Below are 25,043 nucleotides of genomic sequence, written 5' to 3'. Positions count from 1 at the left end.
GAGATGCCAAAACTGTTTAGAAGCAAAAAGCTACTAGCCCCGCTCATCTAATTAGAACTAAGCTTCATTGATATTTTGAGGTTTATTGTATATTCTCTTCTTTTTATCCTATTTTGTTTTTGGTTGCTTGGGGACAAGCAACAATTTAAGTTTGGTGTTGTGATGAGTGGATAATTTATACGCTTTTTGGCATTGCGTTTAGGTAGTTTTTAGTATGTTTTAGTTACTTTTTAGTATATTTTTGTTAGTTTTTATGCAAAATTCACATTTCTGGACTTTATATGAGTTTGTGTGTTTTTCAATGATTTCAGGTATTTTCTAGCTGAAATTGAGGGATCTGAGCAATAATCTGATTCAGAGGCTGAGAAAGGACTGCAGATGTTGTTGGATTCTGCCCTCCCTGCACTCGAAGTGGATTTTCTGGAGCTACAGAAGCCCAATTGGTGCGCTCTCAATTGAGTTGGAAAGTAGACAACTTAGGTTTCCAGCAATGTATAAGTTCATACTTTTTCGAGACTTGATGGCCCAAACTGGCATTCAAACGCCCACCAGAGATCCCTTTCTGGCGTAAAACGCCATAACTGGCACTAAAGCTGGAGTTAAATGCCCAAACTGGCACCCAAGCTGGCATTTAACTCCAAGGATGGCCTATGCACGTGAAAGCTTTAAAGCTCATCCCAAACACACACCAAGTTGGCTCCGGAAGTGGATTTCTGCACTATCTACTCATTTTCTGTAAACCCTACTGTTCATACCCTGACCGAGCTCCTCCAACTCGGCAAATTTATAAAAGGTCCGACTCGTCCTAAGGCTCACGCCTAAAGGTCGGACCTCGGACAAATAAAGCAAGGAAGGCCCATCAAAAGGAACGCAGCCCAAAACCTAAAGGCCGAAAAGGCCTAGAAAGGGCGGTTCCACAAAGATAGAGATAAAACTCCCAAAGATAAGATAAAGATAAGAATATCTTATCCAGGGAAGATCACGGCCAACTACTATAAATACACTGGAGCACCCAGGTATGGCATTCATTCCACATTCTACACATATCTGCTTGGACCCATGCTAACTTAAGCATCGAAGTGTCATTGCAGGTACAACCACCAACCACTCTACATATCAAGCTCGGGTCCCTGAACCCCCACCTCGGGCCTTTTCAGACGACCGAGCTACACGTTTCAGGTAACCCTCGGAACACCTACTAACTAGTTTAATATAAATAGCACTTTTTACTGTTGTACTGGGTCTTCCCCCCTGTTTTCAAATTCTTATGCCATTTGGGAGGCTGGCCATTTGGCCATGCCTAGACCTTTTTCTCTTATGTTTTTTTAACGGTGGAGATTCTACACCTCATAGATTAAGGTGAGGAGCTCTGCTGTTCCTCATGAATTAATGCAAGTACTATTTTTTTCCTTCAATTCACGCCTACTTCTTCTCCAAGATATACTTTTGTACTGAATTCAGTTAAGTCAGACTGAAGGGGTGACCCATGACAATCACCCACTATCTTCAGTTCTCGCTTAGCCAAGATCCACGTGCTTGATAACCACAAAGCGGTCTACATGATGTTCAATGTAGTCATTGGACGACAGCCAGAGTATACTCTCTTGGGCCTCTGATCCACAGATTCGCATCATCTCTCCTGACAACAAAGCATCCGACCCCGTGATTAGGATCTTCGTGGTATAGGCTAGAATAATCGGACAACATTCCTGAGATCCGAAAAGTCTAAACCTTGTCTGTGGTATTCCGAGTAGGATCTGGGAAGGGATGACTATGAGGAGCTTCAAACTTGTGAATGTTGGGTGCAGTGATAGTGTGCAAAAGGATCAATGGATCTTATTCCGACACAAGTGAGAACCGACAAATGATTAGCCCTACGGTAGTTGTGCCTGGTATTTTTTATCCGAGACGAGAAATCCGACAGTTGATTAGCTGTACAGAAACCGTAGCTGGACCATTTTCACTGAGAGGATCATATAGCTTGCCATGGAAGGGAGGACGCATGATTAGATGAAGACAATAGGAAAGCAGAGGTTCAGAAGCAACAAAGCATCTCCAAACGCTTATATGAAATTTCCACCAATGAATTACGTAAGTATCTCTATGTTATTTTCCGCTTTATTTATCTTTTAATTATCAAATCCTCATAACCATTTGAATCCGCCTGACTGAGATTTACAAGATGACCATAGCTTGCATCATGCTGTCAATCTCCATGGGATCGACCCTTACTCATGTAAGGTAATACTTGGACGACCCAGTGCACTTGCTGGTTAGTTGTGCGGAGTTGTAAAAAGTGTGATCACAATTTTGTGCACCAGTACGCATAGGAGGTCGGGCGTATGCACAAATGGTTTTGTGGCTCTTGTGCGTACGCACAGGTGATTGTGCGTACGCACACTCCGATGTGTGTTTCTCCTTTGTTTTCTTCATGTTTTCTCCCTTTTCTGTATGCTTTCTTCCACTTCTACCAAACCATTCTTGCCTCTAGGACCTGAAATCACTCGACAAACATGTCATGGCATCGAATGGTATAAATGTGGGATTAAAAGGTAATGTGTGTATTCTAAATGCACGCACAATTTCGAACACAACACATCGGCCAAGCAAAACAGTAATCACATAATCAAAAGAAATAGCACAGTCCTCAATTAAGTAGGCTAGGTTGCAAGTAAAGAATAAGAAAACTTAAAGCACAAGCAACCCTAGGTAACCACAAAAGTGAATCGAGTATTTGATATTGGTTATTGAAATTGTGCAAGTGAAAGCGCAAGATTGATATAAAATAGCACCATACACAATGACCAATCTAATAATAGACGGAAACTCCTTATTCATCATGAAGCATAATGTAAAAGTCACATGGAGAGGTGCTTGTTACAAAAAGTGCTAAGCTTGATAGGAATCAAGTTAAGTCACTCAAATAAATGCAAAGCATTAACAAGGAACAAGTACTGGACATGTGATGAACTTGATACGCAAAATCATGATGAACAAGTGATTTCAACTCAAATCACTAAATTCAATGCACTTATATAATATGTCCTAGTGGTACGATCAAAATATGAGTAGCCAAACGCACTAGGTGCTAGTAAATAAAGGTAAAGTATAAGTGCATTGGTGGAAACCTCAAGCAACAAGCAACCCAATCAATATCAAAGAAACACTTACACTTTATTCAACCAACAAAAACCTAAACTAAAACTAATATAATTACTAAAATGAAAAAAATAAAAAGCAGTCAAAACAATGTAGGAGAAGTAGAAAATAGGGTGAAAGGAGAAGAAGGGGGAGGAAGAGAGAAGAAGGAGAGAAGTAGAGAGAAAGAAGAGGAGAAAAGAAGCATAAAAGTGAGAAAATAGGGGCGTTCGTACGCACAGACATGTGTGCGTACGCACACTATGAGGAAAAAGAAAGGTGTGTGCTCGCACACTCTATGCGAGCGCTCTTGGCAGAGGAGGGATGAAGAAGTGTGCGTACGCACAAGAGTGTACGTACGCACAGAAGACTCTTTTTTTTGAGGAGTGGGTCATGTGTGCGTGCACACATAGGTCCGTGCGAACGCACAGAACACAAAAAGAGTAGGGGGTCCACGCGCACAAGCTGTGCCAACGCTCCCACCAGAGGGGCTATCAATTTGTGTGCGGACGCACACGTCTATGCGGCCACACAGGTCACAGAAAATAGAATAGCGCGCACACACAAGCTGTGCTGGCACTGTCACTAGAGGGCATGTTAAGGAGTGTGTGGACGCACAAGTTTGTGCGGCTGCACAGGTGGTGAAAAATGTAGTTTTGTGCGAACGCACAACATGGTTCGCACGCACAAATGCCCTGTTTCAGGAAATTTTTTCTTCAAAATTCTAAGGTACCAAACCTTAGTTCAATGAAAGCTCAACCCCAAAAACATTCAAACATCCAAAATTTCAGGACCCACATGCAAATTTACCTACTAAACTCAAAATTAAACTAATCCTAAGCAAACCAAAATAAGCAAAAAATGCAATAAACCAAAATTATATACAAGAAAAAAGGGTAAGAACAATGTTACCATGGTAGGGTGTCTCCCACCTAACACTTTGGTTTATTGTCCTTAAGTTGGACTTATAAAGAGCTCTCATCAAACTGTAAATCATGTTGCTTGTATGCGAAGTTTGTATTCGTAGGTTTTGATGAATGACAAATCAACAAATGACATGAAAGACAAACCAACAAACAACTTGAATGAACAAGCATGTTGAAAGATCAACCAACATTCAACGTTGAGGAATGAAGAGTTGAAAGCAACACAACAACAACAAGAAACTCAAGTCCACAACATTTGAAGACAAGTATAGTGTCTTAGGACTTAGGTAACTTCTTGTTAAGAACCAATTGCTAAATCTCTCAACACACACTCACAAAATGTTTTAATGCACATCTTGCAATTCGATGCTAGCCAAATGGTTTAAAACTTGTTTTCAAAGGTACAAAAGCATAGGAATTGACTCCAACAAGTTTGAGATCAATCCTAAGTATTTTGAAGTGATTTTAAGCCATTCTTTAAGGTTTGCATCGATGCACACTCATCTTGCATCGATGCAAAGCATGCAACGACTTGTTGCATCGATGCAAAGATGTTTGTTTCATGAGTCAACGAGGGAAGAATGATCTTTGTGGGAATCGCATCTACGGTCCCGTCCTCCCGAGTTAGGATTTGCACGTCAGGATCGGACTCAGGGTGGCTGACCTCAGTAGTTAGGGTGGAAGAAGTCACAGCTGCAGAACATTTGACTGGTGGCTCAAGGGGACGACCTTCTTCTTCATCTTCATTTGGGGTTGGGACGATCTTACCATTCTCCACAGTATTGTCAAAACTGAAGAGAGTCAGATCGAGCTCGGGAGCAAGATCTCGAACCTAAGCCTTCAGGTTCTTATAGGCATCAGTCACACTGCCCACAAGATGGCCCTAGAGCTCAGTATAATCAGCTTGAGCAGACTCCAACCTCTCCCTGACCTCCAGCAGCTTGCCATAAGTATGGACATAGCTCTCCTTATGTGCCATCTCCTCGGCCAGAGTTACAGTAGCCACGGTAGTAGTAGCCCGGGTCTTCTCATTTTCAAACTCTATCTCTAGCTTTTCCACCTTCGCATCAAGTTCATCCTTCAAACCTTTGATCTTATCAAACTCCAACTTAGCCTCCTCCATAAAAGCATTCGTTGCATGAACTGGAATATCCTAAGCGGTCCGGAATAAGGATGCTCCTATGTGTGCCATCTTAACACTACTTCGGGTAATAAAATCCAGATGGTGAAGAATGGACACATCATTCATAGGAAGTCGGCCATAAGGAGCGATTTGATTGTCACAAACCCCACAGCATCAAAGTCGGGGGCATCCAAATCAAAGGGTTCAAAAGTTTTCTATTTTTTTGGCGGAGGACCGGCAGTAGGAGAAGAGGTAGCACCAGAAGTTGTTTGGGAAGGATCAACCAAATGGACCTAAGGAGTAGGGATAACCTTCCTCGGCCCAGAAACGCTCGAGGTCAGCTTCTTAGGAGGGGCCTGAGAAGATCCTTCCCCCGCAGCGTTGGCTGAGATGTTCTGAGCAGCTGTAACTTTCTTGGCCTTCTTAAAGACCTTCATGGAATCAGTAGTCTTTACCATCTCTGAAAACACAACAAAAACTAGAATTGCATGTGAAAAAAGGATGGATCAACAAAATAAACAAGTAAAACAGGAAGAAAAGCTAACAAGGAAATTGGTAACTACCCAATTCAGCTCGGAGAAGGGAGGGATCCCCTAAGAACTTCTTCGTGCCGAGATGAAGAGATTACCCCCAATTCTCCTCCAACACATGCACAAAGGCTTGCTCGACTGATGAGCGGATAATTTATACGCTTTTTGGCATTATTTTTAGGTAGTTTTTAGTAAGATCTATCTATTTTTAGGGATGTTTTCATTAGTTTTTATGCTAAAATTCACATTTCTAGACTTTACTATGAGTTTGTGTGTTTTTTGTGATTCCAGGTATTTTCTGGCTGAAATTGAGGGACCTGAGCAAAACTCTGATAAAAGGCTAACAAAGAACTGTTGATGCTGTTGGATTCTGACCTCCCTACACTCGAAGTAGATTTTCTAGAGCTACAGAACCCCAAATGGCACGCTCTTAATGGCGTTGAAAAGTAGACATCTATAGCTTTCCAGCAATATATAAGAGTCTATACTTTATTCGTGATTAGATGACGTAAACTGGCGCTCAATGCCAGTTTCATGCAGCATTCTGGAGTCAAACGCCAGAAACATGTCACGAACCAGAGTTGAACGCCAAAAACACGTTACAACTTGGCGTTCAACTCCAAAAGAAGCCTCTGCACATGTAACGCTCAAGCTCAGCCCAAGCACACACCAAGTGGGCCCCGGAAGTGAATTTCTGCATCAATTACTTACTTCTTTAAACCCTAGTAGCTAGTCTAGTATAAATAGAACATTTTACTATTGTACTCAGTGTCTTTGACCATTCTGTCTTTGACCACATCTTTGGATGCCTAGTACTTAGACCAGGTCCTTCTCCCTATTTTCGAATTCATATCACATTTTGGGGGCTAGCCATTCGGCCATGCCTGGACCATCACTTATGTATTTTCAACGGTGGAGTTTCTACACACCATAGATTAAGGTGTGGAGCTCTGCTGTACCTCGAATTTTAATGCAATTACTACTATTTTCTATTCAATTCAGTTTATTTCTGTTCTAAGATATTATTTGCACTTCACCATGACGAATGTGATGATCCGTGACACTCATCATCATTCTCACCTATGAATGCGTGACTGACAACCACTTCCATTCTACCTTAGACCGAACGCATATCTCTTAGATTCCTTAATCAGAATCTTTGTGGTATAAGCTAGAATTGATGGTGGCATTCATGAGAGTCCGGAAAGTCTAAATCTTGTCTGTGGTATTTCGAGTAGGATTCAGGGATTGAATGACTGTGACGAGCTTCAAACTCGCGATTGTTGGGCGTGATGACAAACACAAAAGAATCAATGGATTCTATTTCGGCATGATCGAGAACCGACAGATGATTAGCCGTGCTGTGATAGAGCATTTGGAACTTTTTCACTGAGAGAATGGGATGTAGCCATTGACAACAGTGATGCCCTACATACAGCTTGCCATGGAAAGGAGTAAGAAGGATTGGATGAAGGTAGTAGGAAAGCAGACATTCAGAAGAAGCACAGCATCTTCATACGCCTATCTGAAATTCCTATCAATGATTTACATAAGTATTTCTATCTTTATTTTCTGTTTATTTATTATTATTATTCGAAAACTCCATAACCACATATTATCCGCCTAACTGAGAATTTCAAGATGACCATAGCTTGCTTCATACCAACAATCTCCGTGGGATCGACCCTTCCTCACGTAAGGTTTATTACTTGGACGACCCAGTGCACTTGCTGGTTAGTTGTGCGAGATTGTGAAGAAAGTGCTGAGTTATAAACGCGCATACCAAGTTGAATGCCATTATTAGAGATCACAATTTCGTGGACCAAGTTTTTGGCGCCATTGTTGGGGATTGTTCGAGTTTGGACAACTAACGGTTCATCTTGTTGCTCAGATTAGGTAATTTTCTTTTTTGTTTTATTTTCAAGAAATTTTCAAAAAAATCTTTCAAAAATTTCTCATCTGTTTTTGAAAATTATTCTAAATTTTTAAGAATAAATTCTAGTGTTTCATGAAGCATGTTGAAGCATTGCTGGCTGTAAAGCCATGTTTAATTCTTTTGTACTGAGGCTTCCAATCATCAGCATAGAGGCAATTTAATTGAAATATCAGCTGTTGTATATCTGATTTATATCCTAAAGCTTGCTGGCTATTAAGCCATGTCCAGCCTTTGGATTGGAGCTTTAGGCTAACATTGAAAGATTCTTGGAATTCTTCTTAAAATTTTTTGAAATTCTTGTTTTCTTTTTCCTGTATGTTTTTTGGAAAAAAAAGAAAATACAAAAAAATCATAAAAACATAAAAATCAAAAATATTTTGTGATTCTTGTTTGAGTCTTATGTCATGTTTTAAGTTTAGTGTCAATTGCATATTCATCTTGTTCTTGCATTTTTCGAAAATTCATGCATTCATAGTGTTCTTCATGATCTTCAAGTTGTTCTTGGTAAGTCTTATTGTTTGGTCTTTAAATTTTCTTGTTTTGTATTATATGATGTTTTTCATGTGCATTTTTGCATTCATAGTGTCTAAGCACTAAAGATTTCTAAGTTTGGTGTCTTGCATGTTTTCTTTGCATAAAAAATTTTTCAAAAATATGTTATTGATGTTCATCATGATCTTCAAAGTGTTCTTGGTGTTCATCTTGACATTCATAGTGTTCTTGCATGCATCATGTGTTTTGATCCAAAAATTTCATGTTTTGGGTCATATTTGTGTTTTTCTCTCTCATCATTAAAAATTCAAAAATAAAAAATATCTTTTTCTTATTTTACTTCTAATTTTCGAAAATTTGAGTTGACTTAGTCAAAAATTTTTAAAACTTAGCTATTTCTGATAAGTCAAGTCAGATTTTCAAATTTAAAAATCTTATCTTTTCAAAACTTTTTCAAAAATCAAATCTTTTTCATTTTTCTTACTTTTTTTCCGAAAATTTATAATTTGAATTTTAAAATCTTTTTCTTATCTTTATTTCAAAATTTCAAAAACTTTACTAACAATTAATGTGATCGATTCAAAAATTTGAAGTTTGTTACTTTCTTGTTAAGAAAGGTTCAATCTTTAAATTCTAGAATCATATCTTTTAGTTTCTTGTTAGTCAAGTAAGTAATTCTAATTTAAAAAAAAAAATCTTTTCCACCATATCTTTTTTATCATATCTTTTTATCATATCTTTTTAAATTTTATCTTTTTCAAAAAAATTTGATTTTAAAATGTCATTTCCAACTTCTTATCTTTTCAAAATTGATTTTCAACTCTTTTTCAACTAACCAATTAACTTTTGTTTATTTTTTTATCTTTTTCAAAACTACCTAACTAATTTTAGCTCTCTAATTTTCGAAAATCACCTCCCTCTTTTTCAAAATTCTCTTAATTAACTAATTATTTTAAATTTTAATTTTAATTTTAATTATTCCTTTAATTTTCGAAAATCACTAAGCCTTTTTCAAAATTAATTTTCGAATTCTCCCCCTCTCATCTTCTTCTATTTATTTATTTATTTACTAACACTTCTCTTGATCTCAAGAATCTGAACCTATCTTCACCCTTGTGTTTGGATTCTTAACTCTTCTCCTTCTTCTATTCTTTTCTTCTTCTAGTAACATAAAGGAATCTCTATACTGTGACATAGAGGATTCCTCTTCCTTTTCTGTTCTCTTCTTTCTCATATGAGCAGAAACAAGGAAAAAGACATTCTTGTTGAAGCTGATCCTGAACCTGAAAGGACTCTGAAGAGGAAACTAAGAGAAGCTAAATTACAACAATCCAGAGACAACCTTACTGAAATTTTCAAACAAGAAAAGGATATGGCAGCCGAACCCAACAACAATAATGCAAGGAGAATGCTTGGTGATTATACTACACCTACTTCCAAATTTGATGGAAGAAGCATCTCAATTCCTGCCATTGGAGCAAACAATTTTGAGCTGAAGCCTCAATTAGTTGCTCTAATGCAACAGAACTGCAAGTTTCATGGACTTCCATCAGAAGATCCCTACCAGTTTTTAACTGAGTTCTTGTAGATATGTGAGATTGTTAAGACTAATGGAGTAGATCCTGAAGTCTATAGGCTCATACTTTTTCCTTTTGCTGTAAGAGACAGAGCTAGAACATGGTTGGACTCACAACCTAAGGATAGCCTGGACTCTTGGGATAAGCTGGTCACAACCTTTTTGGTTAAATTCTTTCCTCCTCAAAAACTGAGCAAGCTCAGGGTGGATGTTCAAACCTTCAAGCAAAAAGATGGTGAATCCCTCTATGAAGCTTGGGAAAGATACAAGCAGATGACCAAAAAGTGTCCTTCTGACATGTTTTCAGAGTAGACCATGTTAGATATATTCTATTATGGTCTATTTGAGTTCTCTAAGATGTCACTGGACCATTCTGCAGGTGGATCCATTCACCTAAAGAAAACGCCTGTAGAAGCTCAGGAACTTATTGAAATGGTTGCAAATAACCAATTCATGTACACTTATGAGAGGAATTCCATGAATAATGGGATGCCTCAAAGGAAGGGAGTTCTTGAAATTAATGCTCTGAATGCCATATTGGCTCAGAACAAAATGTTGACTCAGAAAGTCAACATGATTTCTTAAAGTCTGAATGGATGGCAAAATACATCCAACAGCACTAAAGAGGCATCTTCTGAAGAAGAAGCTTATGATCCTGAAAACCCTGCAATGGCAGAGGTAAATTACATGGGGGAAGCCTTTGGCAACACCTATAACCGCTCATGGAGAAATCATCCAAATTTCTCATGGAAGGATCAACAAAAGCCTCAATAAGGCTTTAATAATGGTGGAAGAAACATGTTTAGCAATAGCAAGCCTTTTCCATCATCTTCTCATCAACAGATAGAGAATTATGAGTAGAGCACCTCTAACTTAGCAAATATAGTCTTTGATCTGTCTAAGGCCACTTTAAGCTTCATGAGTGAAACAAGGTCTTCCATCAGAAATTTGGAGGCACAAGTGGGCCAGGTGAGTAAGAAAGTCACTGAAACTCCTCCTAGTACTCTCCTAAGCAATACTGAAGAGAATCCAAAAAGAGAGTGCAAGGCCATTGACATAATCAACATGGCCGAACCTAGAGAGGAAGGAGAGGACGTGAATCCCAACGAGGAAGACCTCAGGGGACGTCTCTCAAGCAAGAAGGAGTTCCTTATTGAGGACTTAAAGGAATCTGAAGGTCATATAGAGACCATAGAGATCCCATTAAACCTCCTTCTGCCATTCATGAGCTCTGAAAACTATTCTTCCTCTGAAGAGGTTGAAGATGTAACTGGAGAGCAAGTTACTCAATATTTAGGAGCTATCATGAAACTAAATGCCAAGTTGTTTGGTAATGAGACTTGGGAAGGTGAACCTCCCTTGCTCATCGGTGAACTAGATACATGGGTTCATCAAACTTTACCTCAAAAGAAACAAGATCCTGGTAAATTCTTAATACCCTGCACCATAGGCACCATGACCTTTGAAAAGGCTCTATGTGACTTAGGGTCAGGCATAAATCTTATGCCACTCTCTATAATGGAGAAGCTAGGGATCATTGAGGTACAGCCTGTGATATTCTCATTACAAATGGCTGACAAGTCAGTAAGACAAGCTTATGGATTGGTAGAGGACGGGTTGGTAAAGGTTGAAGGCCTTTACATCCCTGCTGATTTCATAATCTTAGACACTAGGAAGGAAGAGGATGAATGCATCATCCTTGGAAGACCTTTCCTAGCCACAGCAGGAGCTGTGATAGATGTTAACAGAGGAGAATTAGTCCTTCAATTGAATGGGGACTACCTTGTGTTTAAGACCCAATGGTGTTCTTCTTTAACAATGGCGAGGAAACATGAAAAGCTTCTCTCAGTACAGAGTCAAACAGAGCCCCCACAATCAAACTCTAAGTTTGGTGTTGAATCCCCACATTCAAACTCTAAGTTTGGTGTTGGGAGTCCACAAGATTGACCTGATCACCTTTGAGGCTCCATGAGAGCCCACTGTCAAGCTAGTGACATTAAAGGAGCGCTTATTGGGAGGCAAACCAATTTTTATTTATCTTATTTTATTTTTCTTTTATTGTTCTTTTATGTTTTATTAGGTTCATGATCATTTGGAGTCACAAAATAAATATTAAAATTAAAAACAGGATCAAAACCAGCAGAAGAAAAAGCACACCTTGGAGGAAGGGCTTACTGGCGTTTAAACACCAATAAGGAGCATCTGGCTGGCGTTCAATGCCAGAATAGAGAATGGATTTGGCGTTGAATGCCAGAAACAAGCAACATCCTGGCGTTTAAACGCCAGGAAAACACCCTGAGGAGAGCTGGCGCTGAACGCCATAAACAAGCATGGAACTGGCGTTCAACGCCAGAAACATGCTGTAAATGGGCGCTGAACGCCAAAAACAAGCATGAAGCTGGCGTTCAATGCCAAAAACAGGCATCAATCTGGCGTTGAACGCCAGGATTGCATGAAAAAGGCGTTTTACATGCCTCATTGGTGCAGGGATGTAAATCCTTGATACCTCAGGATTTGTGGACCCCACAAGATCATCTCAGGATCTGTGGACCCCACAGGATCCCCACCTACCTCAACTCACCTTCTCTCCTCTTCACACAATCCAACAACACTCTTCCCCAAAACCCTTCACCAATCACCTCAATCTCTCTTCCCCATCACCTCTTCACCACTCACATCCTTCCACTATTCCCCATAAACCCCACCTACCTTCAAAATTCAAAATCTCTTTCCCACCCAAACCCACCCTAAATAGCCGAACCTACTCCCTCTCCCTCCACTATATAAACCCCTCAATTCTTCTTCATTTTCACACAACACAACCCTCTCTTCTCCTCCTTGGCCAAAACACAACCCTCTCTCCCTCTCCTCCATATTTTCTTCTTCTTCATCTATTCTTTCTTTTCTTGCTCAAGGGTGAGCAATATTCTAAGTTTGGTGTGGTAAAAGCATAAGTTTTTTTGTTTTTCCATAACCATCTATGGCACCTAAGGCCGGAGAAACCTCTAGAAAATGAAAAGGGAAGACAAAAGCTTCCACCTCCGAGTCATGGGAGATGGAGAGATTCATCTCTAAAGCCCATCGAGACCACTTCTATGATGTTGTGACCAAGAAGAAGGTGATCCCTGAGGTCCCTTTCAAACTCAAGAAAAATGAGTATCTGGAGATCCGACATGAGATCCAAATAAGCAGTTGGGAAGTTCTGACGAACCCCATTCAACAAGTCGGAATCTTAATGGTTCAAGAGTTCTATGCTAATGCATGAATCACTAGGAACCATAATCAAAGTGTGAACCCGAATCCAAAGAATTATCTTACAATGGTTCGGGGAAATTACTTAGATTTCAGTCAGGAAAATATAAGGTTGGCGTTTAACTTGCCCATGATGCAAGAAGATGCACGCCCCTACACAAGAAGGGTCAACTTTGATCAAAGGTTGGACCAAGTCCTTATGGACATATGTGTTGAAGGAGCTCAATGGAAAAGAGACTCCAAAGGCAAGCCGGTTCAATTAAGAAGACTAGACCTCAAGCCTATGGCTATAGGATGGTTGGAGTTCATCCAACGCTCCATCATCCCCACTAGCAACCGATCCAAAGTTACTGTGGATCGGGCCATCTTGATCCATAGCATCATGATTGGAGAGGAAGTAGAAGTTCATGAAGTCATCTCCCTTGAACTCTACAAAATAACCGAAAAGCCCTCTACCTTGGCAAGGCTAGCTTTTCCTCATCTTATTTGCCATCTATGTTACTTAGCTGGAGTTATCATAGAAGGAGACGTCCTCAGTGAAGAGGACAAGACCATCACTAAGAAGAGGATGGAGCAAACAAGAGAGCCCACACATGGATCCCAAGAGACGCATGAGGAAGCTCATCACCAAGGAATCCCGGAGATGCCTCAAGGGATGCACTTTCCTCCCAACAACTATTGGGAATAACTCAACACTTCTCTAGAAGACTTGAGTTACAATATGGATCAATTAAGGGTGGAACATCAAGAACACTCCATCATTTTCCATGAAATTAGAGAAGATCAAAGAGCAATGAGGGAGGAGCAACAAAGGCAAGGAAGAGACATAGAAGAGTTCAAGGACATCATTGGTTCTTCAAGAAGAAAGTGCCACCATCACTAAGGTGGACTCATTCCTTGTTCTTATTTCTCTGTTTTTCGATTTTTAAGCTTTATGTTATCTATGTTTGTGTCTTTATTACATTATCATTAGTATGTAGTAACTATGTCTTAAAGCTATGAATAATTCCATGAATCCTTCACCTTTCTTAAATGAAACATGTTTTTTATACAAAAGAACAAGAAGTACATGAGTTTCGAATTTATCCTTGAATTTAGTTTAATTATATTGATGTGGTGACAATACTTTTTGTTTTCTGAATGAATGCTTGAACAGTGCATATTTTTTATCTTGTTGTTTATGAATGTTAAAGTTGTTGGCTCTTGAAAGAATGATGAACAAAGAGAAATGCTCTTGATAATCAGAAAAATCATGAATTGATTCTTGAAGCAAGAAAAAGCAGTGAATAGGAAAATCTTGCGAAAAAAAAGTGGCGAAAAAATAATAGAAAGAAAAAGAAAAAGCAAGCAGAAAAAGCCAATAGCCCTTAAAACTAAAAGGCAAGGGTAAAAAGGATCCAAGGCTTTGAGCATCAATGGATATGAGGGCCCAAGGAAATAAAATCCAGGCCTAAGCGGCTAAATCAAGCTGTCCCTAACCATGTGCTTGTGGCATGCAGGTCCAAGTGAAAAGCTTGAGACTGAGTGGTTAAAGTCATGATCCAAGGCAAAAAGATTGTGCTTAAGAGCTCTGGACACCTCTAACTGGGGACTTTAGCAAAGCTGAGTCACAATCTAAAAAGGTTCACCCAGTCATGTGTTTGTGGCATTTATGTATCCGGTGGTAATACTGGAAAACAAAGTGCTTAGGGCCACGGCCAAGACTCATAAAAGTAGCTTTGTTCAATAATCAACAAACTTGACTAGGAAAATCAATAACACTATCTGAAATTCTAAGTTCCTAGAGATGCCAATCATTCTAAACTTCAAAGGATAAAGTGAGATGACTGTGACGAGCTTCAAACTCGCGATTCTTGGGCGTGATGACAAACGCAAAAGAATCAATAGATTCTATTCCGGCATGATCGAGAACCGACAGATGATTAGCCGTGCTGTGACAGAGCATTTTGACCTTTTTCACTGAGAGGATGGGATGTAGCCATTGACAACGGTGATGCCCTATATACAGCTTGCCATGGAAAGGAGTAAGAAGGATTGGATGAAGGTAGTAGGAAAGCAGAGATTCAGAAGAAGCACAGCATCTTCATACGCCTATCTAAAATTCCCATCAATGATTTACATAAGTATTTCTATTTTTATTTTCTGTTTATTTATTATTATTATTCGAAAACTCCATAACCATATATTATCCGCCTAACTGAGAATTTCAAGATGACCATAGCTTGCTTCATACCAACAATCTCTGTGGGATCGACCCTTACTCCCGTAAGTTTATTACTTGGACGACCCAGTGCACTTGCTGGTTAATTGTGCGAGGTTGTGAAGAAAGTGCTGAGTTATAAACATGCATACGAAGTTGAATGCCACTATTAGAGATCACAATTTCATGAACCATCGACCTCATCTAACATTTCCCATGAATACCTAGACACTACCACGTTCTTTTGCGAGCATAAGAGGAAGGCAAGTTCATTATTTTGTTCCAAGAAAAAAGGCCAAGCTCCTTCAATAGCTCGAACCTTGAAATAATAGTTTTTGAAATCTCTAAAAGACTCGTCGTACATAGAAAAAACTTTCTTTTGCTTGGGCAGCTCAGAAAGAAATCCAGGAAGCCTCCTTCTTAGCTGCCCCAGGCTTTGTCAAAACAAAAAAAAATAAAGAAAGAGAGTTTGAAAAGGCCGGACATCTAGTTCCTGACACAACAATTGAAAGATCTTTATGAAACCCCACGAGTTCGGATGGAGTTGGGATGGAGCTACATTAGAGGACTACAACAAGTCGGTCTCAAAGGAGGTAAAAGGAATGGTGACGTTCAGTTGGCTAAAAAAGTAATCATATGCATAAAGGAAGGGATGTTCCCCCTGTTGTGTTAGAGAAGGAAAACAAACTCTCTCATCAGGGTCAGGCGCTACCAACTCGTAATTTTTCTCTTGATCTCTACTCAAACAAATCCTATGATGCCTTCTAAGTTGCACACAGTACTCGGAGTCAACCACACTGACACACATTAAAACAAGGGAATCCAGCCAGTCCGACATACCCTCCGTGATCTTAGTGGACATCTCGACAATATTTTTGTGAGAAGACATGGGTCAACTAGTCTTACAGTGAGAAAGAGGAAAAAAGGGTTACTAATCAAACAGCTCGGACAAGAATGAAAGATAGCTCGGACAATAGCATGCGAATGTCAGAAGTCAAGCACAGCTGATGAGCAGATATTTTATACGCTTTTTGGTAGTGTTTTCATATAGTTTTTAGCATGTTTTATTCACCTTTTGTTGCATTTTTATTAATTTTTATGCAAAAATCACATTTCTGGATTTAACTATGAGTTGGTGTGTTTTTCTGTAATTTTAGGCATTTTTTGGCTGAAATTGAGGGACCTTAGCAAAAATCTGATTCAGAGGCTGAAAAAGGCTGCAGATGCTGTTTGATTCTGACCCTCTTGCACTCGAAGTGGATTTTCTGGAGAAACAGAAAGCCGCGCTCTCAATTGAGTTGGAAAGTAGACATCTTGGGCTTTCCAGCAATACATGATAGTCTATACTTTGCCCGAGATTTGATGGGCCAAACTGGCGTTTAAACGGCCACCAGAGACCCTTTTCTGGCGTAAAACGCCAAAACTGGCACCAAAGCTGGCGTTTAACTCCAGAAACAGCACATGCACGTGAAAGCTAGGAAGCTCAGCCCAAACACTCATCAAATGGTCCCCAGAAGTGGATTTCTGCACTCTCTGCATCAAGTTACTCATTCTCTGTAAACCTAGGTTACTAGTTTAGTATGAACCTCTAAACCCCATAGGTGGGGGTGAGGAGCATTGCTGTGTTTCCATGGATTAATGCAATTACTACTGTTTTCTATTCAATCACGTTTGTTTCTGTCCTAAGATACTCACTCGTATTTCAACATGGAGAATATGATGATCCGTGACACTCACCATTATTCTCCAACTTATGAAGGCGTGCCTGACAACCACTTTCGTTCTATATGAGCTCAATGTAGTCATTGGGCGACGGCTTGAGTGTGTATCTCTTGGGTTTCTAATCCACGTGTTTGACCTGTATCTCCTGACAACAGAGGACTCAAACTCGTGAGATCTGAACCTTCGTGGTAGAGACTAGAATCCATTGGCAGCATTCCTGAGATCTGGAAAGTCTAAACCTTATCTGTGGTATTCTGAGTAGGATCTGGGATGGGATGACTGTGACGAGCTTCAAACTCACGAATGTTGGGCGCAGTGACAGTGTGCAAAAGGATAAATGTATCCTATTTCGACACAAGTGAGAACCGACAGATGATTAGCTGTGCGAAAAACCGTAGAGAACATGTTTTCACTGAGAGAATGGATGGTAGCCATTGACAATGGTGATCCACCAACATACAGCCTGCCATGGAAGGGACATGCATTTTTGGAAGAAGAAGACAGTAGGAAAGCAGAAATTCAGAAGGTAGAGCACCTTCGAAACCCCAACCTGCTCTCTATTATTGAATAACAAGTACCATTCTATTCATGCTCTTTTACTTTTCACAAACAAAATCCTTTTTATTATTAATCTCCTGACTAAGAGTTACAAGATAACCACAGCTTACTTCAAGCCGGCAATCTCCGTGGGATCGACCCTTACTCATGTAAGGTATTACTTGGACGACCTAGTGCACTTGCTGGTTAGTTGTGTGGAGTTGCAAAAGTGTGATTGCAATTTCATGCACCAACAGTAGTAAAAAGGGAAAACCCCAAGACCCACAGCAAGGTCCAGGGGCACCCTTTGTAGGTAATAACAAAGTAAGAGCCCAGGAAAAGAGGGAAATCTACAGTCTATGCCCCGACATCTCAAACAAGAAAACAACCCTCCTTTGACAGCGACACTCCACAAAGAAAGTCATAATTCACAAAAAAGTCATCAAAAGTCACGATCTTTTTTCAGTTTATCAGCAAAGGAATTTTGTCACATCTAAAGGAAATCATCCATGCAATACAAAACAGCAAACCATCAACATCAAATAGACCATGCAAGAAATCATCAAAGATCCAACCTTTTTGAAAGAAACAGTTCACTACGTCAAGTTACAAACAGAAAAAGATCAAATTTTTTCTGACAAAATGAAGATTCATTCAAGTCAAAGAAACCCTTAGAGTGCACATTACAGCGATAATCAGACGTAACAAACACAGAGAAAGATCCAAACTTTTCAACATGAATTCAAGCAAGATCAAAACTTTTCAAAATTAGAACAATGCAAACACAAAAATAACGGCATGGAAGGTAAAAAGAGAGAGAAGAAGAAAACCAACCTACAGAGAATAAGAAGACGATAACTAATCAGAGATTGAAGCAAACAAACCAAAACGACACCAGCAAATCACCTTTTGAGTAAAAGAAAAGGGAAATGCGAAGATGCCAAAACAAAAATGGTAAAGAGAAGAGAGGAAGTTATAGTGAGCAAGGAAAGAGAAAACTGAAAGAAGCTTTGAAAATTAAAAAATGAGACAGAAAAGAGGGAAACAAAGGAAATGGCAAAGGAGTTAATGAATTTTACTCTCGCACGTTCCCAAGGAAACGCAAAATGCGCGTTGCAATTAAAAGGAGTGAGAAAAAACGCTCCTCATTCAAGCCACTAAAGGGAAGCTCTAAGACGAGATCAATAAAAAGTGCTCGAGATCGGCTTCTCCAAAAGGATCGAAGTCTAAAAAAGGACTCGATCTCAAAAGGAAAGACCGCGCTTAAACAGGGGCACTGTTCATGTCCTGGGTCGAGCTATACGACCCGGGTTGATTAAAGGACAAGTCGACTGACCTGTTCAAGTCTAGAATCCCCGACCTTTTCTCAAAGAGGTCAGCCAAATCGTGTTGGTTAGGAATTTCACACAAAATAATTCCGTTGGTAGTATAGTTCCCAACCGACAAGCAACTCTCGCATCAAATTAAAATGTGGTTTTGTCACATGTACGAACCCCAATGAAAATTAACCGAAGTATTTAGACTCCGGGTCGTCTCCCTAGGAATCAAAATGAAGTGCTTGGTTATTGGCTATAAGGTGTGTTTTTGGGGTTTTTTTAGAATGATAGACATGGAAATAATTAATAACGGAAATCAAATGACAAGGGGGTCTTGGCAAAGGTTGGTGATCAAGGATCTCTATCCTCATTGCTAACCACAACATGAGAATTGGCAAGGATCAACCTCATCGAATTATCCTCTAACGAATAAAGGAAAGTTAGATGAGCTATGTCAATCCAAGACCATAAGTCCTAATTCCTCACTAATTCCATTAATGAGAATTAGAGTTAACAGCCCCCAATCGTCAATCACTTGGACATTAGCAACACAAGAATTCCTAAGTTACCTTCCCAAGCCAAGAGCATAAAATTTTATTCGAGCATCATTCCAAGAATTTTGTCAAACACTTGAAAAGCAAAAAAGGAAAATATAGTAAATTGCAAGGAATAGTAAAATCTACCAACTACAAATTGCAAGAAAAGTAAATCAACAACTCAAATCAACAATAAAAAGAACATCAAACATAATTTTCATTAAACGTAAACAAAATTAACAAGAGCATTCATAAACATAAAAGAGACATAAAAGTAAAATTCACAAGAGAACTAAGAAGAATAGAGTAGTAGAACAAGAGATCATAAAAAAAATAAGATGAGAACATGGAATTAAACCTAAATCTAGAAGAAATTAACCTAACATAATTCTAGAGAGAAGAGAGAGCTTCTCTCTCTAGAAACTACACTACATGGTGCTAATACTAACTAATGTTCTTCCCCCTTTTTTTTAGCTTCAATTCTGCACGAAATACACTCAGAAGTAAGCTGGAATTGGGCCTGGGCAGCCCAGAAATTGCCCCCAGCAATTTGCCTTTAAGTGAATCACGTGCGAGTATTGGCGCGTGCACGAGCTTTGCGCCAGCACGTCAATTGACAGTCTTTCATCTGCGCGGGCACGTTAAGTACGCATGCGCGTGCCTACGCGAAACCACTTCTGCGCGTGCGCGCCTTGTACGCATGCGCGTCCTTTGATGCATTCCCAATCTTTGTTTCTTCATGCATTCCCTCCTTGTATGCTTTTCTACTCATTTCTTTCATCCAATATTTGCCTTATAAACCTGAAATTACTCAACAAACACATCACGGCATCGGATGGAATTAAAGTGAATTAAAATCACCAATTTAAGACCTAAAAACATGTTTTTTTTTACATTTAAGCACAATTCAAAGGAGAATTATGAAACCATGCTATTTCATTGAATAAATGTGAGTAGAGTTGATAAAATTCCCCAAAATGAGCACAAAATAAACCACGAAATCGGGGTTTATCAGGTGGCAGTAGAATATGTCTCAAAATGGGTGGAGGCCATGGCAACAACCACCTGTGATGCATCAATCGTTCTTCAATTCCTCAAGAGACACACATTCACCAGATATGGGGTACCTAAGGGTCTTATTAGTGATGGTGGTGGCCATTTTTGCAATAGACAAATAAAAAAATTACTTCACAAATATGGGGTAATTCATAAGGTGGCTACACCCTATCAACCCTAGACCAATGGCCAAGCTAAGCTGGCTAATAGAGAGCTGAAGAGGATTCTAGAAAAGACAGTGGGAGCCACAAGAAAGGATTGAACCAGAAAATTAGAAGATGCTCTCTGGGCATACAGGACAACATTCAAAACCCCTATTGGGAAATCACCTTTCCAGTTGCTGTATGGCAAGTCCTGTCACCTCCATGTGGAGCTTGAACACAAAGCTTTCTGGGCCCCTAAACTCCTCAACCTTGATTCTCAAGCAGCGGGAGAGAAGAGGCTATTGCAACTGAATGAGTTGGATGAGTTTAGGTTAGAAGCCTATGAAAATGCTAAGATATACAAGGAAAAGGCTAAGAGATGGCATGACAAAAGAATCTCAAAGAAGGAGTTCAAACTAGGACAGCAGGTACTCATGTATAACTCCAAACACAAGGTCTTCCCTGGCAAACTCAAGTCCAAGTGGAAAGGTCCTTACTTGGTGACAAAGGTCTTCCCTTATGAAAGCCTTGAACTTCTGAATGAAGCCACAAAGGACATCTTCACAGCAAATGGCCCTAGAGCAAAGCATTATTTAGGAGGCCCATGGAACAAGGAGGAAAGCATCCATGAGCTGGGATGAACAAGAATGAAGGATGTCAAGCTAATGACATTAAAAGAGCGCTTGTTAGGAGGCAACCCAGCCGGAGGTATTTTTCTTCTCATAACTATTTCAATAAAAAGTCAAGTAGGTTTCTCTGCAGTGCAAGGAGCTAAGTTTGGTGTTGCACACCAAAACAAATTAAGAGTGAATGTGCGGTTCTAAGTTTGGTGTTCCACCAAAGATTTCATTAAGAACACATTATACTCTTCTGCATGATCACTCACTCCAAACAATCAGAGAAACTACTTAACACCTGTTTAATTTTTAGTTCATATCCTATTTTCTTTAAAAAAAAGAGCATGGGGTTTCATGTATCTGATGCATCATAGACAGTAGCAAAGAACTAAGTTTGGTGTTCCCCTCACCAAAGTAAATCCAAGAACCTATAACAATTCATGCATGCTAACCATCTGCTTAAGTGCTTGGAGAACGAGCAACTTCCACTGATTATACAGAAAAGGCATTCAGTCTCTTGTATGAAGCATACATCATCACCAAACGAAATGCAAAAGTCTTTGATGATGACGAAAAGAAAGTTGGAAGACACCATTGAGAGGTTGTATTGTCACTTAATTCGTTATGCTTTGAATTGTTATGGATTGTAAGTTTCTGTCTATCATGCTTATTAGTAAATTAGTGTGAATTTTGATGTTTTCTAAGTGTTCTGGTTTAGGTGTTTGTACATCACTCATTTACTTGAACTCATGTCTTGTACCTTTCTGCATAAATAAAAGAAAAGAAGAATGATTGAACAAGAAAGTAACTGTCCAATGTGGTAGGGTTGAAAATAAAGTTCAGTGGTGGTGATTGCTTGATTAGTTGGTAAGCTCAGTAATAAAAACTACAGGATAGAATGTGTCTTATAGTATGAACTTAAGTTCTGTTGTAAAACCTTTAGTAAATAAATATCCCTAGGAAAAAGAAAAAGCAAGGAGAAAAGGAAGAAAACCAAGAATTGGCAAATAAAAATGAAAGAAACAAATAAAAGAAGCTAGACACCAATAGCTTGGACCTTAAGACACATGCCTGTGGTGCTATTGTATTAGGATCTGCTTGGATTATTAAGTTCTAAGGAGTATTTTAAAACTTAGTAACTTGGATTTACTAATCTGGGATTACCAACCGAAAATCCACCATCAAGAGCAACCTAACTACAAAGCATTTAGTAACCCAAAGAGGTGTTGGGCATTAATGTTCTTAAGAATAATTGAGCCAAGTGTTTGTGGTGAAGAGGTGTTGAGAAAAATTGAGCCAAAAAGCTGCTGCAACACTTGACACTGAGTTACAATTGAAAATAAGCTTCTGAAGCAAAAGAAAATTTAATAGGGATCAATAGAGAATAAGGTCTTATAGCAGCAAATTTAGTTAACACTCAAAGGGACATCTCACAGCTGGAAATTAATAACAATTGAGATGCATGCTAACTGCATAAAACCCCATGAACCAAATGCAATTACCTGCTAATAAGGACATATATGCTTTTCTGTTTTTCCTTCATTCATCTCATGTTTTAGTGCTTGTTTGGGGACAAACAAGGTTTAAATTTGGTGTTGTGATGACAAGTCATCTTATGCTAGTTTCACAAGCATTTTTCACTTGTTTCATTAGGTTTTATGCACTTTCTTGCACAATAAGTAAGTGATTGGAATGAAAGTTAATGTTTATCTTGATTCAATCAAGCATTGTTAATTTTGTACAAAATCTTGAGATTTATGCAAGAATTAGGTAATTATTATGGATGATGCAAATTCTTATGATTTTGATGAGACCTTGATTGCATGTGTGATTGATTTCAGGTGATAAAATGAAGAAAAAGAGATCCAGCGCAGAGTAATGTTGTGTTCAAACAAGGAGCGCTACGCTCTCTTGTGACGCACACGCGTACAAGACGTTAACGCGTCGAGCAACAACTTTGAATACCCATGCATACGTGTACAAGACGCGTCCGCGTGGATGTGTTTGGCGCTCATTTGCATACAGAGTGCTACGTTGGATTAACGAGCATTTTCGGGCAGCTATGAATTTGGTATTGAAGGTTTGCAACCGACGTGCACGCGCACAGGATGCGCACACGTTGATGAAGCAGCTTGGATGAAGCACGCACATGCATGGGTGGCGCGGAAGCTGGGAATCAACATTTTACCATCCACGCGCATGCGCACAGGACGCGCACGCGAGAGGAGCGCTCATGGCGCGAAAGTAGTGCTCACTAAGTTAACGCTATCAAAGTACGCATACGAGTGGATGGAGCGCGCAAGCATGATCGAGTCTAGAGATGATGAGGACGCACGCGTATACATGACACAGATGCGTCGATTTGCAGAAGTAACAGGGGACGCCCACGCGCACAGTATGCATATGCGGGGTGAATGAACGATACGCTCAATTTGCAAACGCTCCGTTCTCCTGTAAGTGGCACCCAAGTACCATCCTGATGATGACAGGTCATCTTATGCTAGTTTTACAAGCATTTTTCATTAGTTTCATTAGGTTTTATGTACTTTCTTGCACAATAAGTAAGTGATAAGAGTACAATTTCATGATTATTTTGAATCAATGAAACATCATTTATTTTACACAAAATCATAAGCTTTATGTTAGAATTAATTGATTTCATGAACAATGCAAAGACCTTGTGAATTTGGTGAGACTTTGATTGCTTGTTTGGTTGCTTGTAGGTGAAGAAATGAAGAGAGGAAGAATCAGGGAAGCGTTGCGTGCAAATAGAGAACGCCACGCTCAAAGATGGGTAGCGTTCACTTCTGAAGTGAGCGTAGCGCTCACTTTGTCACCTTTTTCGTGACTTTCAAGTTTGAGAGCCAAGGCCTCGTGCCATCCGTACCAGGCAGCGTTCAAATAATGAACGTAGTGCTCATTAAGGGAGCGCTGGGCAAGGAAACCCAAGCAATCAGCCAAAGAGCAGCGCCCAAAGATTGAGCGTAGTGCTCATTAAGGCAGCGCTAGCAGAAGCGCTCAACCAAGGAAGCACACAAGGTGCTGCGCTCGACAAAGCAACTGAGCGCTCAATAAATGAGCGCGAGTAGAAGGAGTTGAGCACGTGAGGGATGCACACCAAAGGAGAAGTAAACGCAGCGTTCACTAAGTGCACTGAGCGCTCCACTGGGAGTATGATGCGTGAGCATCTTTCTTGTATTTTCCTAGTGAATTTGCATTTAAATTATTGAGTTTAATCAAGAATTAATTATCTTTTAGCCACTATGGATGCTACTTTGAGTTTCGTGCAATTTTGTGTATTTTAGGTAGCATTTGGCTGGACTTGATGGAAAGGAAGCTTGCACAAATAGAAGGAGGTCAAGAATTAAAGAAGATGATCAGCGAGGAGTGATGTGTGCGCGCACCTAACGCGTACGCGTGATTTGGAGCTTTCCATGGCGACGTGTGCGCATACCTGACACGTACGTGTGAAAAGCGAATTTGTGAAGTGACGCGTGCACGTACCTGACGCGTACGTGTGACACGCGAAGAAGACTACCGACGCGTATGCGTGACTGACGCGTACGCGTGACATGTGCGACATGCAGAGAAAGCAGAAAACGCTGGGGGCGATTTCTGGGCCCCATTTTGGCACTCAAGTAAGGCGTAGCTCTCTGCCAAGTTAGGCGCAAATCCAGTGAAGCCAAGTGGTCCCCACATTACAAGGCGTGGATTATTTAATTGATTATGATCAAAATTTAATTTGAAAATAGGAAAAGATTTTATCTTAATTTTAGAAAGTAGATTTTAAATTTATTAGGGTTAGATATAAAAGGAATTCAATTCCATTCATGCCATCAAATGGGAACTCAGTACATTTTACCTAAATCCTTATTTTCTCTTTGAACTATAAGCAACTAAACTTCCACTGTTAAGGTTAGGAGCTCTGTCTATTTGTATGGAT

The 25,043-nt window shown here is 39.7% G+C and overlaps 1 non-coding gene across 1 annotated transcript; it reads right to left on the bottom strand.

Moving 5' to 3' along the window:
* Positions 1–9,916: 9,916 nt before the first annotated feature.
* On the bottom strand, positions 9,917–10,020 carry LOC127746209 (small nucleolar RNA R71). Its single transcript, XR_008007829.1, has one exon. It is a non-coding gene; the product is annotated as a small nucleolar RNA R71 (small nucleolar RNA).
* Between the last annotated feature and the right edge of the window lie 15,023 nt (positions 10,021–25,043).

Source organism: Arachis duranensis, chromosome 3 (assembly GCF_000817695.3).
Source record: "Arachis duranensis cultivar V14167 chromosome 3, aradu.V14167.gnm2.J7QH, whole genome shotgun sequence".
Taxonomy (NCBI): Eukaryota; Viridiplantae; Streptophyta; class Magnoliopsida; order Fabales; family Fabaceae; genus Arachis; species Arachis duranensis.
This window is presented reverse-complemented; position numbering and strand designations above follow the sequence as displayed.